The 18,151-nt window shown below is 38.7% G+C and overlaps 1 protein-coding gene across 14 annotated transcripts in view; it reads right to left on the bottom strand.

The window, feature by feature from the left end:
- TBL1XR1 (TBL1X/Y related 1) overlaps positions 1 to 18,151 on the bottom strand; it is a 124,379-nt gene that overhangs the window by 44,587 nt on the left and 61,641 nt on the right. Inside the window, exons 3-7 of one of the 14 annotated variants that reach the window (XM_068953937.1) lie at positions 13,747 to 13,792; positions 13,403 to 13,489; positions 13,288 to 13,305; positions 12,346 to 12,512; positions 10,726 to 10,882 (exon numbers count right to left, since the gene is read on the bottom strand). The exons of 11 other annotated variants lie outside the window; for them this stretch is intronic. The gene's annotated coding sequence lies outside the window, so the exon portion shown is untranslated. Of the gene's footprint in view, positions 1 to 10,725; positions 10,886 to 12,345; positions 12,513 to 13,287; positions 13,306 to 13,402; positions 13,490 to 13,746; positions 13,793 to 14,068; positions 14,161 to 18,151 lie in introns of those variants that run through there. 2 more of the 14 variants (XM_068953939.1, XM_009673777.2) reach the window with 2 other exon arrangements.

The raw sequence follows: 18,151 nt of genomic DNA, 5'->3' as shown, positions 1-18,151 counted from the left end.
TATTTGTTATCATTCCTGCCATTTCTGAGAAAAAAAGCTCCAGTATCACCACCCTGGACTTGAGAAGTATCCTAGTCCTCCTCTGTAACAACACTTACAGACAGTAGCTCACAGAAGAAATGAAAAGGTCCTGACCCTAAATTAACGTAAGTTTAATTCTGTGCTAGGCTATTATGCACTGCTTTGATCATTTTCCATGACCCTAACAGAATGCATGAACTGTTTGACTAAAATTGAATTAAGGAAAAAAAAAAAAAATCAGAAGTTTCAAAAAGTTATGACATTTTAACTCCAAGATGAACGATAGTGCAAAAGAGCATTTAAAGGGGATGCTGAACCTGCTGGCTAAACTAACAAGAAGGAGCGATAAGTTTTAGTGTTCACATGCTTTTAACTTCTTGTATTTTGTATATGCATTAAGTATTTTTCGTTCAGAGCAAACCGCTGCAAGTAACTAATAAACATTATCCAACAAACAAAGGCAAATAGGAGAGAGAACAAGGAGGCCTTAAAGGAAAGCAGCGCACTACCACATCCTGAACAGAAGCCAGTTTAAGAGGAATTCCTTTCCTCTCTCCAATTCCCCATAGAGCACACATAAAAGCACAGTATACACACAACAGTAGAAATTCATCATTCTATTAGCCTCCCTTACAACAACAACAGGAAATCTGTTTACAGTTAACTGATTTGCCACGGGATGGGGAGGGCTGAGAGGGCGCACAGCAAGAACTAAATGAAGGGTCCAGCTTAACAGGTCTTTTCAGAATGACTAAGCATCAAAGTAGTCTTTCAAACAGACCCCAACAGCTAGCTACTTGGGCAGTTACTTGCATCTGATAACGTGATCAGAGAATCCCCCAAATTATATATATTCTGGAAACAATTTTACCAGGTTTCAAATTAATAAATATAATAAAAATTATTGCATGGCTAATGACTATGTCCTGCAAAGATGTCCACACGGCCTACAGTGATAGTTTTTTTGTTTTTTTTTTTAATGTGAAGTGAGTGACATAAAATTTCACATTTAAATGTCATTATTTTCCTACTGAATGATGTGATAAAATTAATCAGATCACAGGATGACCACCTGTAACCACAGGGTACAATTTCCCTTACTATATTCAATCTTCAAGCTGTTGCAGTGCTGCTGTGGATTGCTTTGTAGTAATACAGTGAGTCTTTTAGTTTTCTTTCCCAGAAGATGCCTATCTAGAGATATTTCAGGGAACGTGAAGACTCAAAATGCAAACCTATATAATCTTGTTTAGAAAAAGACAAAGGAGAGAAGGGGAAGGAATAAAAGGGTTGGAAAAGGAATCAACTTCAGGAAGAAGACAAGAACAGAAAATTCAATGCAAAAACAGAGATGCTGAAAATTAAGAGAACCTAAACCCCAACATTTTATGCAAAACTGGCAACCTTATTGACTGTCTCTTACAAAATGCTCACACCGTAAGAAATTTGTGCACCATAAGCACGCAATCTGCCTCTCTGCAGTTTAACATATTGATACATTTTAAAACTGTATTCAAAAAGGAAATATACATTACTTCTCCATTTCAAAATGAATTATAGAGCAAATAATTTTATCACAGGACTACTAGTACACATGATGATGTCCAATGCAAACATACCGCATTTGTCTTGGCCCGGGACAGAAACAGATGTGGTAGTTTTTAAAAAGATTCTGTAAAAATATCACTCTTTTTCCCTGTTGTAGTTAATACACAGGAGTATCACGGTTCCATTCCGGACAACGCCAGGCAGGACCAACCTGCCACTAGGGCGTGCTCCTGGACCAGCATGGAGTCCTACAGCCGTTGGTGAGAAAAATATCTCCTTGCTTAAGGAACTGGTACGTATTTACCCATTTCATGTTCCCCCCCCTCCACAACCTTTTTACTTTCACTAACTGAAAGAAATACAACAAAAATTGTGTCTTCTGCCTGTCTAAATTAAAGCAACTTATCTATGCAAACTAGACTGAGTCAATCTTTCAAAATCATAGTTTTGCTCACAGCAGTCCCAAGCTATGGCAACAATTTTCATTATAGATCCTTCTCTTTCATGAATTCTAACTGAAATACTTGCTACTACTAAATAAGGACTTCTTAAGTCAACGCAATTTTTTTTGGTAATCAAAAATGGATTTTTAACAAACAAATAACATATATCTTTTTGAATGACTGTCTACGGGTTTTGTTTGTTTTGCTATTAAAGCTCATATATCTAATCAAAAAAAAGTAAATTACGTTTTCATAAAAAGTATTGATGCACACTTTATAATTTGAATGATGCCTCAAGGGAGGCAGAAATTACCTACGTTTAAGGAGGAAGTGGTATTTACAGCTTTTTTCACCACTCAAACAACCTGCTAATAATATTTGACATCATTTTCACTCTGTGTGATGAGTGTGACTATAACAAAGAATACTACTGAGGTGATGAAACTCGTGTATACAGAAAAGGAATTCTGTATAAACTCACGTTAAATAAAAATGTAAACCTGTATCTTGAATTTAGAGCAATACATGTATTTTACGTCTTCAGAGAGCTCAAAGCATGAATAAGGCCTTATTTTTAGTCTATCTTATGACCGCAGCTTAACTTCTGGCCTGCTTTCCCTCCATCTGCATAAAAATGAATGTTAACACTGAGAAATTTGATCTGCTTGCTACCACTTATTCCCTGTAACCCCTCTATTTCACAGACCATCCAGTATATGAGCGTCACCAGCAGAGAAACTGAAATTCAAGGAATGCATTAACAAAGCAAGAGTTGGTTCGTTTACAAAAACAGAGAGGTTCGATTTTTCCATTTTGCCCCTATGAAGAGCACCACAGATTCCTCTTTCCATCGCTCAGAAGAAAAACACAGAATTAACAGGAGAGGGGCTTAGAAAAACTCTTGGGAAGAAATATTCAAGTTAGTTTCTTAAAGCTGCTCTAGGAAACATAAGCAAATCTCTGATTTTCAAGTAGTATTGCACTGATTGCAAAGGTGATCGTTAAAATATTTTGTTATAATTCAGAAACTCACAAGCAGCATAATCAAACACCGTATCAGCTAAACTGACAATCACAACATACATAGTTTAAGATCACAATTCACTAAATACTTATAATCACAAAGCAAACATGCTAAAAGTCATATTCCCTTGATAACAGCAGACCTCGTAATTTCAGAAGTCAGAAACAGTCATCACGTGGAACAAGACACCAAAACTGCTTACAGCCCTAATCTTGACGACAAGAGGTAAATGCTTGATGAGACCCATCTCACAGCTCCCCAAGTCCTATAGTCCTTTAGTGTAGAGTGAGCTAGCACAAGTACCAAAGCAAATTGCTCTACCCTCTCTTGATCCACGCTTCTTGCTCGCCCCCCCATCCCCACCCCACTACTCCTCCTTTTCTGCATTTGGAAAGTTATCCAAGTTGAAAAAACAAACAAACAAAAAAGGTTTTTAACCTGGTTCAGGTCGCTGCATGTTCTGCCTGATCCTTTGAACACTTGTTCCAGTGCATGGAAGGAGGGGGCAGCCTAGGGACGGACCGAAGTAGCTGGAGCGCAGCAGTCGCACCTCTTTTGCTAGCAATGGTGACAAGTTGGTGCACTGGCCGCATCCACTGGCCGCCTCTCCTGTTCATGGAGATTATTTCCCCACAAACGCACATCAGTTCCCCAACTACCACGACATAGCTTGGTCTAATAGCTTTACCTGTAGCTACGTCTGACAAAGCTCAGCTGCAAGAACCCGTCACCATATGTACGCACCTCTTTTTAGGCATATGCTAGTCCCACCGATTCACTGAGATGCTGAAAAACGCACACAGAGAAGCCTGATCATCACAAAAGTCTTAACATCCTGCAGTCAGTTACCCTACTCGCGTAAAAAACCCTCAGGAAAATTTTATCCCGTAAGCTTACAGCCCAAACTACTAACGTTTTCATCAAGATCCTCAGGTAGATGATAAACAGACATGGATTACAATGTTACGAACAACAGGCAAAGCTTCAGAAGTACTACATCTTTAAGTATAACAATACCATTAATCATTATTTGTTAGGAAAACAGTTATTCCAGGTTCTGAAAATGAAACTATGAAGTTTAAGATTTTTATCTGTAAAACACTAATGCTATGCTTTGACTACCTCAAGGCAAAGTCCCAAGCGAACGCACATCTTTTCTTCCCTTCCTTACCCGCTGCCATTTCCATAATGCAATCTTTTAAGGATTTAAGAAGTCACAGGTTACCAAGGCAGAGGGTATTTGTTAGCACCATCAGTGGAGTCTGAAAAGTTTCGTATTTGAGTACCTGCTGAAAGCTCATCAAGGGAACATCTATGCAAGTGGGTACATCTATATTAGCCTTGACAGGCACGTATATTCAGTAGATATGCATTTGAGTTTTATCAGGCCTCGTAGTTTCTTCACAAACATTACATAAACAACATCCAAAAACCAAAGAACTGAAGCAAAGTGCCCTGCATTTCCTACTACCCAGTATTCTCTGCGTATGGAAGATGGGCTTCCCCTCACCTCCTGTCTTTTTAAATTATTTTGTAGCATATCTGCAAGGGGCTGGTGTGTGTTGCTTTTTTCCATGGGATTGCATGTGTGCTGTTTATCACGGACACTATTTGCATATATTCGCACTAAGTTACTTGTTCAGACTATTTTAGGGACAGGACACTGAAATTCATTCCCTCTTTCCGAGAGTTAGTCCAGTTCTTTGGCCATGTCATAATTCAAACTATTTGACTTAAAGTCTTCAAGTTTTATACACGTATTCTTCGTGAAAAAACAAACATGGGGATGGTTTTTTTTTTTTTTTTTAAACCAAACTGGAAGGCAAAAGCATTTAATTTTTTAAAGGTTTTCTCCACATGTATTATTTCATGACTGGTCTTGCAAATGCTACAGGCTTTGCTTCACGTACTTACTAAAAATGATCTCTGGAGCTTGCATCTCTCTTTGCTGAAGAGGCAGCCAACACAACATAAACTGATTCAAAGCACTGTAAAGCTTACCTTAGTTCTCATTCCTGAAAATCCTCAGTTTTGCCACTTTGAAACTTAGAAACCTTTTCCCCCCACATTTGCAGTCTTGTGCACATAATCTCTAACCACCTAGCTTAGTGCAGCAGCCTTATCAGCATCACCATTCCCAGAGCAGAAGGCCGCTACATCCCTTGTGCTTGCCTTTGACGTCCCTTGTGCCTGCCTTTGCATTCATGATTAGAGGTTCACCCACACCACAAATGAAGCAAAGTGGCCACTTCTGGCTTTCCAGCTACACCTACTACATTACTGCCAGTAGGCTCTCCCTGGAGAAAAGTGTACGAGCTGGAACACTACAAGGGACTCGAGGCTAGGACGCCTTTGACATTCCTGGAGTGTGAGAAGGTAAGAGGCAAACAGCCACCTTGTCCTGCAATAAGCCTTGGTTGCTTTCAAAATGAGCCAAAGCTGAAAACTACTCCCTTTCCTAGGAAGCATGTGAACTTTCTGTGATGGTGGGAGCAGAAGACGTGCACACAAATAAGTTCTAGGGGCAATGTGGAATGCAATATATTCATAATAGTGAGGTATTATATTTACACTCTGTCTATTATACCAGAAGCCCATCAATTGCCAAAGTCAAAAACACTTCCAGGATGGAGCACAGACCCCAAACTGAGAGTTAATTTGATTAGACATGTAAAAATAGTGGGATTTGGTCCTAATTCAGACTGAAAGCAGGTTATATCATACTATAATTAAAGCCTATATTACTGAAATAGGGAACTACCAAGGTAGGTACAAATGTCATTTGGCAGCCGCAGGGGTTCTTATACCTCCAACCGGAACATAGCTGAGGATACGGAGGCATAATAAAGAACAGCTTGATTTCTACAATTTAGATAGGGTTTTTCTTTTTTTTTTCCGGTAGCGTTTTAGTAACACTTTACTAGAGGGAAAGACAGATTCTTGGATTTCAGAGCTGCAACTCAATAGTCATATGGAGTTACAACTAAGATAGCTGTTGCACTATCTTGGGAGACTCGAGTTAAATTCCTGGCTCGGGTTGGTAGTGAATATAAACAGGCAGCATTGATCACCATTTATTCATATATCACATACCCCTCCCCACCTTAGTTTACTAAAAACCAGAGCTCATGGTCCTGCTTCACAGAAGCTTTGACAAGGAAAAGAGTCTATTTTTCTCCTATTTTGGAAACACTGCAGTTGTGTATTACTTAACAATTCCGCTTATTACAGGCAACTACAGTCAAAATCCATACAAACTAATTTGTCATGCAGTAATTTTAAATTACTGGAATCTTGTTACAAGCTGACTACACATGTTATCACTTTCTTGGTTTCTTCACTGTAAAGGCCTAAAAATAGTAATCCAAATCATCAATTTCACTGAAAAAGAAGTATGCGTGTGGAAAGTTAAGTAACTTAATTTTTTATTTACAGACTCAATAGGCCTTTAACTTGAGATGAAAGACTGTTTGCAAAAGGACACTAATTTCTTTTTGGTGCTATTCAGAAAGGTCGATGTCTCTATATGAAACTTATATCAAGACCTGCAAAAACTGAACAAGAACGTATTGAGATTTCTATAGAATGTTTTTTTTAAAAATCTCAAGGAAAAAGGTGAAAAATTCATTCAGATGGAAAAATATATTCCAAATCTATACACCAAAAACAAGATTAAAAAAAATCCAGTCATTAAAAAGTCTCATTCCTCAAAACTTGAAGGTGTGGCGGTTACAAGAAATTCTTCTGTTTTTTATTCATTTATTTGCCAGAAATTAGATTATTTATTGCCTTTTCTTACAAACTTTTAAGGGCGTTCCAAGTCCCTAGAATTTTTTGCCGCTATTAGTAGCAGTTAAAATGACAAAACTTTGTATACGAATCATCGATTAATATTCCTAGAGCATGGTATTCACCAAATGCTTTTATTCCGTTACCAGGATTGGCATATGGATAATTGTCAAAGATGCATAAAGTGTTGCGGCTTGCTGTATTACTACTTCAACAAATATAGTTTGCTATTTTTGATAGAAAAGACTAGCAAATAAATATTACAAGGAAAAGTAGAATTTCTCTGATTCAGATACACTTCTTAGCAAAGTAGAAAATGTTTAAATTACCATTTGAAATGGCAGATAAAATTCGTAAATATTAACATAATAGAGATTTTAAAAACTCTTATTATAGAATCTTAATCTGCCAAAGTTTATAAACAAATTTTAAGTGTGCACCTTGCGACTCATTCTCATGATTAGTGTATTGAAATCAAATAGGATTATATGCAATATGTAAGGTTAGGCACAGGCACATGCAGCAATTTTGAAGCTGACAGAGAAAAAAAAATACATAGAGGAAGCAACTAAGAGCATCCCTGAACTCAACACACATTTTGTAAGCTACTGGCTGTAAAAATGGAAACTTATATCATGTTCCTAATTCGTCTTTTAGTTTTAAAACGATACTAAAAAGTACTGGTTTCTCTAGCAAACATCCCAAAACAAAACAGAAGTAATTATTAGAAACCCAAAGACCATTCGCTCAGCTTCAAACAGGCAATGACATTATCATATCCTATAATATTCCTTCAATCACAATCCAATTTCAATGGAATTGAAAACAGTGTAATACAGAAGAGTCAGAAAAATACTGTTCAGGGTCAAAATCTGCATAATAAAAAACCACTGACAGTCAGTCACTCACAACACACACCTGAAACTGCCTTTACACAACAGAAAACCACTTTAAGTTTCCTGCAGAGTTTAAATTTGTACCTTGTTATCTGCCTTTATATACAACTGCCATCAGCTGAGCATGCGAGTACTTTAGCAGTGTCAGTTACTCCTCAGAAAATCACTATGGACCAGACAAAGTCCGTCAGCCGCCTTTACAAACGGAGAAGAGCTGAACCTTAAGCACTTCTTGAAACGGTATGAACCCTCAGCAACACTTACAACGTTTCTCTCCAGCTAAGTTGGCTGTGTCAGTAACACAAGTCGGTGCACGTTGGTTCTCTGCCCAGAGTTGTACTGTGCACAGTAAAGTACATAAGAGCAGAAAAACAAGCAAGCAAGCAAGCAAAACCTTGAAATTGAAATCTTGGGATATCTGGAAGAAAACGGAAGCAAGAAGCAGGCCGCGGAGAGGACATGCAAGCGTGGTGAGGCTGTCTGTCCTTCCCTGTTTCTTCAACAGCTGCAGCTCTATGGGCTATACGGAAACACATGCATAGGCGCAACTTTTGGGAGATGAGCGACAGAGGAAAAACACGAAGATCTCCTGTCTCTTCAAAGGACTCCGGCAGTTGCCACGAGTGCTGCCAACGCTGAAAGTCCTGCACTGTACTTCAATAACCATGACCTCTAATAAGCAAACCACTGTAGCACACTACCCACAAATGTGAAGCATACCAAAAAGCAGAAGCCTACATCTGCTTATCATTAGAAGTTTGGCACTAATGATAGCTTTTTCATACTTTCACCAAAGGGTGAGAAAGTCTTAATGCGAAAGATTTAGAACGCTGTCAAAGGCCTCTCTCATACTTTCACTAACATATGAACTTTAGAGATACTTGCCAGTAAAACGCTAATGCAGCAAGAGCAAACACTTCCTTGGGCACAGCTTAAATCTGCGGGAACAGCTAGCAAAATGACTAACAAACTATACACATAGTGGGAAAACAACTTTTATTACTCATAAATGAACATTTGAGCGCTTGCTATAGCGGTTACTAGCACAAGAGGTACAAGATATAAATCCGACGCGCGCACACACACAACACACACATTCCCTACAATCAGAAGTCATAGTCTTGCTGCACTGCTCCATCAATTTTAGTGAAATGCATCTAAAATTGTTTGGAAATATGACAAAATAAATCTAAAAATATCAAAAGCATACAAAATATTAAGCATCTCACAATTTCCCCTCCCTACTCCAATTTAAGGGGTTATTAAAAAGACAAGTACAACACAGATGCTCATTATTTTATAGACGAATATAAGCAGGAGAGAGAAGACAGGAGGCAAGTTGAATAGGTAGGAGAGAGACAAACCTGTATGGAAATGTTTACTCAGTAGAGCAAACCCAAACATAACATCTCTTTGGTATAGCAATGTACGTGCTATAAGCAGCAACACGTGCACTTGAAAGCACGTTACATGCTGCTCTCAAAGAACGGAGCTTCTTGTGGGATTTCTCTTCTTATTTTAGTCCTCTTCAACTCATGTATGAGCTACTCACTTTCAAAAGAGGCCTAACAGCTGCCATCTATTTTACTACATATGCAGGAAAACATATTATACTGACACTGATTTACTAGTCATAAATTAAAGTAATATGTAGGCAGCACTGTTGGCTTTCCTCTTGGGCCTTGGTTCACGAAAAGGGCGCTTTTTTTTTTTTTTTTTTTTTTAAAAAGACTGTTTGCTTAAGTGCCACTTTCATACCTTGAAATCATCATCACCATCTGAAAGTGATTTTGAGAAATATGACCAATTTGCCTTTGCATTCTAGCTTTCATGACTGCAAAGGCACATATGGTTGATGTGCCTGAATGCTACTGAAGCATGAATTCCAGAATTAAATATATATATGCAAAGAAGGACACCTCATATATGAATATTATGCCTATAAATAAGCAGAAAAATACATTTAAAATACTTGCATATCTATTAATTAGTTATTAATATTAGATCTCTAGTTTATTCCCCTTCAAATTAGCAGTAAGCCACCCACTAACAAAACGTCAGCTGCAAAACAAGAGGCTATACTTATAGCACGTCCTACTTTGAATTTTGAGAGACGTGTCAGCCACTGCTAAGTTACAATACTCCTGCTGTGTGCCTTCTTGCATTAAATCCTTACACGCAACCTTCATTATAGACAACTGTATCTGCGAAAGTCATAATAGATTTTAATAGCCTTTCATATAGCATGACCTGATGCAGCCATTTGTCCATACAGAAGCCTATGCCGGGGTGGGTTGTGTTAGGTTAATTCATCTGTACAAAGTTGACTCAGACACTGACTCAACTGTATTTTAAAGGTTCTGTGCACCAATGAGGCTGGGAGGACTGACTCTGCTTTCCAGGACATGGTAACAAGAAATCCTTGGATCTGATTCTATTTCCTGCCCAATAACCGTCTTTGATTGCTAGCACTGCTAGAAACATACTACTAAACATAATACCATAACATACTATTGAATTTTAGACTGTAGTCATATGCAAAAGTTACCACAGAAGGAAAAAAGGCATTTCTAACAATGCATCTTACTGATCAATGGGAAAAAGGTGTCTGTACCAGCATAAGATATTCTACACAAAACAACATTTGTTTCAAAACAAGTTATTTGTTGACTGCTAGCTTAGTTTTTTCAAGGACAACATAAATCACTTATCCCTGAGACAGAGGAGTACGTTTTTCATATGGCCATATACTTAAAAGCAGAGGTCGCTCTATGACCTCTCCAGTCCCTTTTCTATCAAGGCAAAACAAGCAGACAGAATACAACCCACGTGGAACGCCTCCTTCCTTCAGCTTTTGCAAAAGGATATAATCCAGGATTTCTCTAGTAAATTATACCGCGTCAAGGATTTCAGAAAAGGTCAAAAGTCTCTATGGCGAGTTACATTTTGAAAGAATACGGACTATTCTACTGAGTTTTCTTCTGGTCTGCGTTTCTGGATTTACCTTGAAAACGGTTCTCCACCGTTGCTCTCCTGCCTTTGTCTCTCTCCAGACAGCTGACCCTGTCCACAGGGAAAGCGAGCATCCTGCAGAGGTTCACTAGAGAAGGAGAGCTGACAAGAGAATTCCTGCTAATACATTCTAAATTGCATCCAGTCTCCTGCTGAAAAAGAAGTGGGACTCATTGTTTTGGATAGATCTGCACACAGACGTGAAACAGAGAGAGAGAATTACACAGAAACAGTTCCACAGATTAATGTGAGTCCAAGGAACACAGCCTCTCCTCAGCAAGAGATAGTCGTGCTCACGTTTTGGTGGATGCTAATATTTTTTACAGTTTTATAGCAGATTAATTTGGAATAGACAGAAATCTCTGGAAGGTGACTTGAACTGAAACGCAGTAAACATCACTCCTCTTTTTTCCTCTAGGTATACTATCATACCACTTTTCATCAACTTGCAAGAGCACACTCTTGTCCTAATAGCACCTTTTACAGCACGTCCTTCTACAGCTACCTGGAAGAAAAAACCAAGAACAAATTCCCCAAAGCCCTCCTCATAGATTTGCCCCAAACCAGGAGCCCTGTGCCAACTGTTTAATTTCTCATATATTTATCCATAACAAAGTTTTTCTACAAATAAATCAACTGTAGCTGCAACTAATTTTGCATGTTCCTGATTCACATTTAAATCCCTGGGGAACAAAGAGAATCCTGGACTACGACACATTTGTTATCTGGATAACAGGACAACACTGTCTATGTTTCTGACTTCCTAAATTTTCCTTTTGTCTTAAAATTAACTTTTAGGATTATAATTATTAAAACCTGGAGGAGTCAAATACGAGAAAAGGAAACAAGCTGCAAGAAGAAACAAAACATTAAACCAGCTGGGATTCAAAAGCCACTTTCATCACATTAGATATTTTTGTATCCATTGTATAGTCACTCATTTATTTTTTCTACTGCCACATGTAAGCAGGAAAGCGGCATGATATTTTAAAAGGAGATAAGAAATATAAGATGAACATGGTCCCATCCATACCTTGCTGGGCTCTTCCTTTTCCTACACTGAAAAATATTTAAATCCTAAGTAGATCCTTTAATAATTTTCAGGAGTAGGATGGGCTGGACCAGCTACCTGAAAGTTTCCAATACCACTAAATTGTATTCCAATGATAGCTGTGGGGATCAGCATTGTCAAGTTTATTGTGATAGCTTATCTTAAAACATGTAAATACAATCTTTTCCTTCAACAGATAATTTTCATTCTTAAATTATTTTGTAGTTGCACTTATCCTACGCAAACACTAACGTTACAGAGTGAGGGACAGCTGACACAATTGTTTTACATTTTAATTATTCCTTTTAGGAACAGGGATGGAAATGAGAGTTTTTGATATGTTGAGGAGATAAAGACAAGTGGCTTTCTGGGAAGTCCTGGTTCACACAGACTACTCAAACCAAGCCAAAAACAAAAAACAACAACAAAAAAAAACCCCCACACATCTGGGGAAAAAAAAAAAAACCCAAGCTCTTCAAATCACAGCTGAAAGAAAAAGATCAAACCAACCAACAACGCACACTTAATCCCTGTGGCTGGCAGATGAGCATCCATTTGTACCTGCTACGGCCATGCTTCCAAACGCTCACTCTGTATCACGCTGGTCCCGTGAAGCTACTGAAGAATGTTTTCCACCAGACAAACCACAGACCTCAAATTGTCAAATCTAGGTGCCTCTCCTGACAGGAGTATCTACCTCAAGGATGCCAGGGAAACTGCCTTCCCACCTGTTTCAATCGAACATATTTGATTATGTTAATACTGACTTGCAATTATTATGACTGAATTAATTAAAAAAATATAAAAATGACAGAAGCAATAAATCCTTTGCCACCATAGCCTTCACCCGAACTGCAGTTAAGAGGACAGCCAGATTGCAATGCACAACAGTAAGAGGAGCACACATGGTTATTTCGCTTACTCTCTGTGGATGAAGATGAGGGCAAAAGTACTGCTCAGACTACGTAAAGCCTTCAGAGACAGAAGAATAGGATAGCATTGTCAAGTGGTCACTGACTTGAATTTTAGCTCCTAAATCAGCTAGCTTCTTGAAATTGTTATTCAGGAACGTACCAAAAAAATCTTATTTTTAGCCTCAAATAAAGCAAACTCGCCTATCTGTTTAGAACAGCAACGTTCAGAAAAGACAGACGTACACTGTAAACATGCCACAACATATATTATTATAAGCTAGCTCATTTTGTCAAGAAGAAAAGTGACAGCTTATAATACTTGCAAATAGGACAAGGTTTATAGGTATTTCTAGGCCCATTGTACATTATATCCATATATACATACTGTATTTTTATAAATGCCAGAAAAGGGTAATAGCAGGTCCATTTTTGTTCCCTTTCATATTCTGACAGGCAAACTACTTAAGGTGTAACCAGCCCTGACAACGCAATTAAAACCTGACCCAATTTCTAAATGCAAATGAACTGTGTTTACATGGCAGCATTTTTCACAACATAGGGGTGTGCAGCCGAATTCATTCCCATTTACCTTGCCCCTCAATTCAGCCTGGGGAAAAAAAAAAAAAAAAAACAATCAGAGCTACTAAAAAGCAGTGCCTTTTAAGAAAATGATCAAGCATGCAGGGCAGTAGGTGGCAACACACTCGGGTATGCTTCACTGCTCCAGGATGACTTGCGGAGAAGGTAAAGCCAAACCATTCCATGTGTATAGTTTACAAGACTTATCTGCACTGCAAAAAAAAAAACAGATATCAAGGGAGCTACAAGGCTGCAAGGCCAGGATTATATAAAACCAACAAACTCTGTTAGTCATCATCTTTACTAGCTGAGTATAAATCACAATGCGCGTTGATACAAACGCTTGTAAAAGCTATGATGTTGTTATACTCTTGGATAAAGCGGAGCTGTACAAAAGACCTACAAAAAACACAAAATTAAAAAAACAACACATGCAACATATCATGGGGATTTTACTCATTTCACTTACATTTTTCTGTTCTATTTCAGGCATCTCTCTTTTTTCCTCAAGGAACCTTTACAACAATTAAAACCAGACATTATGAGCATGATTATTACCACTATTTATTTGAACATCAGAAGCATCCAAAAGACCCTTTTTCCAAGACCAGGGCCCCATTGTGCTAGCAGTGCATAAACATGTAAGACTTAGTTCCTGTGCTGAAGAGATTGTAATCTAACTAGACAAGGTTGATAAACAACATAAAAGCAAAACGTCAAAAAAAAAATCTCCTGTGCGGGACTTTTGTTGTTGTGTTTTAATATATTTTTCTTGGACCATCTGCTACAACCTTTCTTGCTGACCAAGGTCCTCCAGATAGCCCGAATCACTGCTTCTGCCGACTCTGTCCTTCTAGCACATCCCATAGAAGAGATTCCTATTCTGTGGGAGGCAAAAAACATCAAACAGTCCTCAAAGACAATGAAAGGGCTAAGATGCAGCATGGCTTCCCTAGTCCTTCCTCAGAATATCTGTTGTTTAAGTTAGGATAAATACATTGTTGAATATTGTCATCTTTATCTAAATTCAGTAACTTCTCTGGCCAGTGAAATGAGATATTTTTAGTACTAAAATAAGGTTAAATGATAGCCCTTGCTTCAGGTGCAGAAAAACTAGATAACGAGCTATATGACAAGTCTACTCTACTCTGTATTTGGAGCCAAATAACATATATAACAACTAGTAGTGACAGAACACAATTTCTGTTATTTTAAACTCCTACAGATAAAGATGCAGCGGTGGAGAAGGACCAATGAACACAGCAGAAAGGGGAGAACTGAGCTAAATCAGAATCCAGTAAAGGGTAAGCAAGAAAGCGTTCTGAGGGAAGACGCTGAAAGGGGAAAGGAAAAAGCATCACAACAACAGATGCTTTTTCTGCTCCCGGCTCTAGCTGTTAGGTTCAGTTTGGGAATGCTTTATTAAACAGCTGAATCTCTAGAAATTTTTAAACCACTATCCTAGCGTGAGGCAAAATGTTACACATGTTTCTGCCTGTCTAGAATTCCGTCTTCATTCTGCAAATATTCAGCAGGGGGAGATTCCCCAAACAAATGATTTTCTAGGTGTTACTAAAAATCCATGTAGCTTGCCTAGTTTTGGTCAGAAGCGGCAAACAGATGCATTTCCTACAGTGAAGTCCACTCTGCGTAGATAATAGTTTCTTCTCTCTTTGCAACTCAATATAGAAAACCAGAAGCAAAAATCTCCTTTCAAAATGCTCTCTTTTGGGGGATTGATTTTTTTTTTTTTTTTTGGCATTCACCTATGACTACAGAACCAGCTGCTCCCCTCCCCCTTTCAGCATATTTCTGTTTTTCGGTAGTGTTGCTCTTTTCATTTAACCCAAGAGGTCCATTATGAAACTCTTCTAGGAATACATAATATTCTCTAGGAATGCAGAGAATTCTTTTCCTATTGACAAATCATCTATACTTAAAGAATATGCTCTTCAGTACAACTGCTTCCCCTGCCCAGTTCCGTAACTGAACTTGAAAATTACACCATTCTTATCACAGGATTTCAACAAACGACAGCCATGCACTGTAGAGTATATTGTGAATTTTAAGTAATTAGCCACAAAGTTGCTCTTCATAATAGGCTAAAACCATGCACACAACAGCTGAGCAGTATCTTTTCTTGACTCTGACACAGTGTGCAGCAAGTTATTTGTGTAAACAAGCCACAGCGTTATCTTTGAAATTGCTCTAACTGATATTCAGCTCACATAAACCATCTGAGAAGGGGCTATGAACACCTCTCAGTGGGCAAACACATTTCACCCATTTCTCTTCCCAGACATATGCTTTTAGTTGACCTCTATGCAATTTTCATAGGTGTAGCTCACAGAGACACATGAGGCAGGATCAGGTGTTTTTTATATAACTAATCTGACGTGCCTTCATTTTCCAGTGGAAGATCCCCCGAGAGGTAACACTGTTCAAAACACACATGAGCACGCTGCTAGGATAAGAGCATAAGCAAGTAATGCATATTATTGTGCTACTCCCATGTCCTTCCAGGAGCTCAAATCACCTTCACCTACACAGAACGCTGCGCCAACAAACCACTGCAGACTTTCTACCAGATGCATCAAATCTGTGCTGCAGGACACAAAAATTTGTGGAACAACTCATTTTGCTTCAGCTGTAATGTTTTTCCTCCAAATAAAAGCAATGAATTTCCTAACTTTGAGCCGTACAAATTTCAATTTCTTTACGTACGTGTCACCAATAGACGTTAACTTGGCACTTTTAGAAACAATCTGTTCTTTGCTCTGCCTTTGCTGGTGTTTCTCCACTCACATGTATCGTGCAAAAAGTGCCACAGCAGTCCTGGGGTAAGGACAGACGCTCAAGAGCCCCAAATATTTTTCTACAGGTTTGCTATACAGAGATATCATGAATTCTCCTTGGAAGGTTTAAGGATTCAAGTACACTCCTTTTCAAATTACAAATTTCAAGCCATTTACATAACAAATTCATGTAAGCTGTTATCCAAATCCAAGAGCTGTCACGTGCTTCTGAATTTTCTGAACAGTTTGTGTTAACTAATGTCCATTTCGAAACTAGCGAGGCTTTTTTTGGCCTCCTACTATAACATTGGAAGATTCTTCAGAAATCCCACACCCTGATGGACGAGCTTCGTCTTCTAATCTCCAGCCTGAATGTACTCCTGGCGAAGACGTATGCATTTCTTTTTGTCCTGGTGCTGCCTTTAATTTCATATAAAAGTATTCATACTTGCTCAAGTATTTATTAACCCCTCACATATTTAGAGAGAGCAATTATACCCCCTCTCAGACTTCACTCCATCATGCTAAACAAGCCAGCCAACCTCCCCGTGTCGTCTTGTGAAACAGACTCAGCTTTTCTCTCACCATTTTATTAGTCCTTTTTGGCACCTGTTCCACTTCATGATCGTGTTTCTTGAACATGGCCTACCGGAGTAACTCAGAACATTACCCAGGAAGATTTAGCACTGTTCCCTTGCACATTAGCAGCATTAACACTTTCCTGTTCCCACCAGAAGTACCTCTTCACCTTACATACCTTGGGATTTCATTTTTGAGAGATGCGGGATAACTAGTCACCGAGTTATCTGTTGCTTTTACTGGCTAATAGGTCTTTCTGTTCCTCCTACGTTTTCAAGAGCTGAGCCCCCAGGTGTTGATTTGTCCAGAAGTGTACAATAATAATGTGCTACTACATTTCAGTCTGCTTTTTCCACTCCAGGCCTTAACAGTCCTCAAGGTCATCTAGCTCTTCCTGTATGGTACTCTGCTTCTAATCTCTAATGATAGCACTCACCAACTTTGTGCCATCAGCAAATGTTACTGCACACTCCTACTTTTGCTGCCAACTTCATTAATAAAAATATTCAAGTCAGTCCCAAGATTAATTCTTAACATAACTAATGTTTCCAGGCCCACCACATCCTCTGAGCACAATATGATGCCCTCTCCCTTTTAATGTGCTCCTTAGTCACTTCACAACTCTCCTACAACATCTCATCAGCTATCTAAACTAGTAATTTCCCAAGTGATGCTGCAGATGTCACACTGAAGTCTACGCAGATTACACCTACTACTTTTCTTTTGTTTAAAATCAAAAGTGAACAATTTTAAGAAAAGCAGATCTCACTATAGATGTTCATGAAACCTATGTGAATGAGGTAAGTCTTGTCAACTGTGACCGCATAAATATATACACATACATATGCATAAGTCTATATACTTACATACTATGTTTACTTTATCTCTCTCTCTCCTCTCTCTATAGACATGCGTGTGTGTGTGTGTGTGTGTGTGTGTGTATAACACACACGCAAGACAAAGAACAGCAACCTTTCCTCAGGAGAGGACTCAACAAGGCTAAGATATTTCAGAGGTCGGCAGTTATGTTACCCCTTATCACATTCTTTCTTCTTTCAAATACTCTGCAACGCACATTAATTGTGGATGAATAAAAAGCAGTACGATGAGAGCGAGAAGCAATAGAGCATTATTCAAAGAGCTTTGTCAACCTCTTCAGGTTAACGTTGGCTGTAACAGCCGCATCAAAGTCATAATGCGGGACAAAGGTCAGTTGGCTTATTTAGTTTGGGTTAGGAATGAAAGAATTTCAACTGAATAAAGAAAATCACGGCATGCATGAATAAAACAAAACAAACAGAAAAAAGCAGCAGTGCTTGTTGCTCTGGGCGACAAGAGGGTAGATAGGCTCAGAAACTTTGGTCAGCTCAAGCAAAGAGAACAACAGAACAAAACTGGATGGGTCAGTGAAAGAGACCTCGCTCCACAGCGGCTTTCAGCCCAAGCCAGAAAAGCAGACCACACAGCACCTGCGAGCCTGTCCACTGCCTGTGGTGGACT

This window comes from Struthio camelus, chromosome 9, assembly GCF_040807025.1.
Source record: "Struthio camelus isolate bStrCam1 chromosome 9, bStrCam1.hap1, whole genome shotgun sequence".
NCBI lineage: Eukaryota > Metazoa > Chordata > Aves > Struthioniformes > Struthionidae > Struthio > Struthio camelus.
This window is presented reverse-complemented; position numbering and strand designations above follow the sequence as displayed.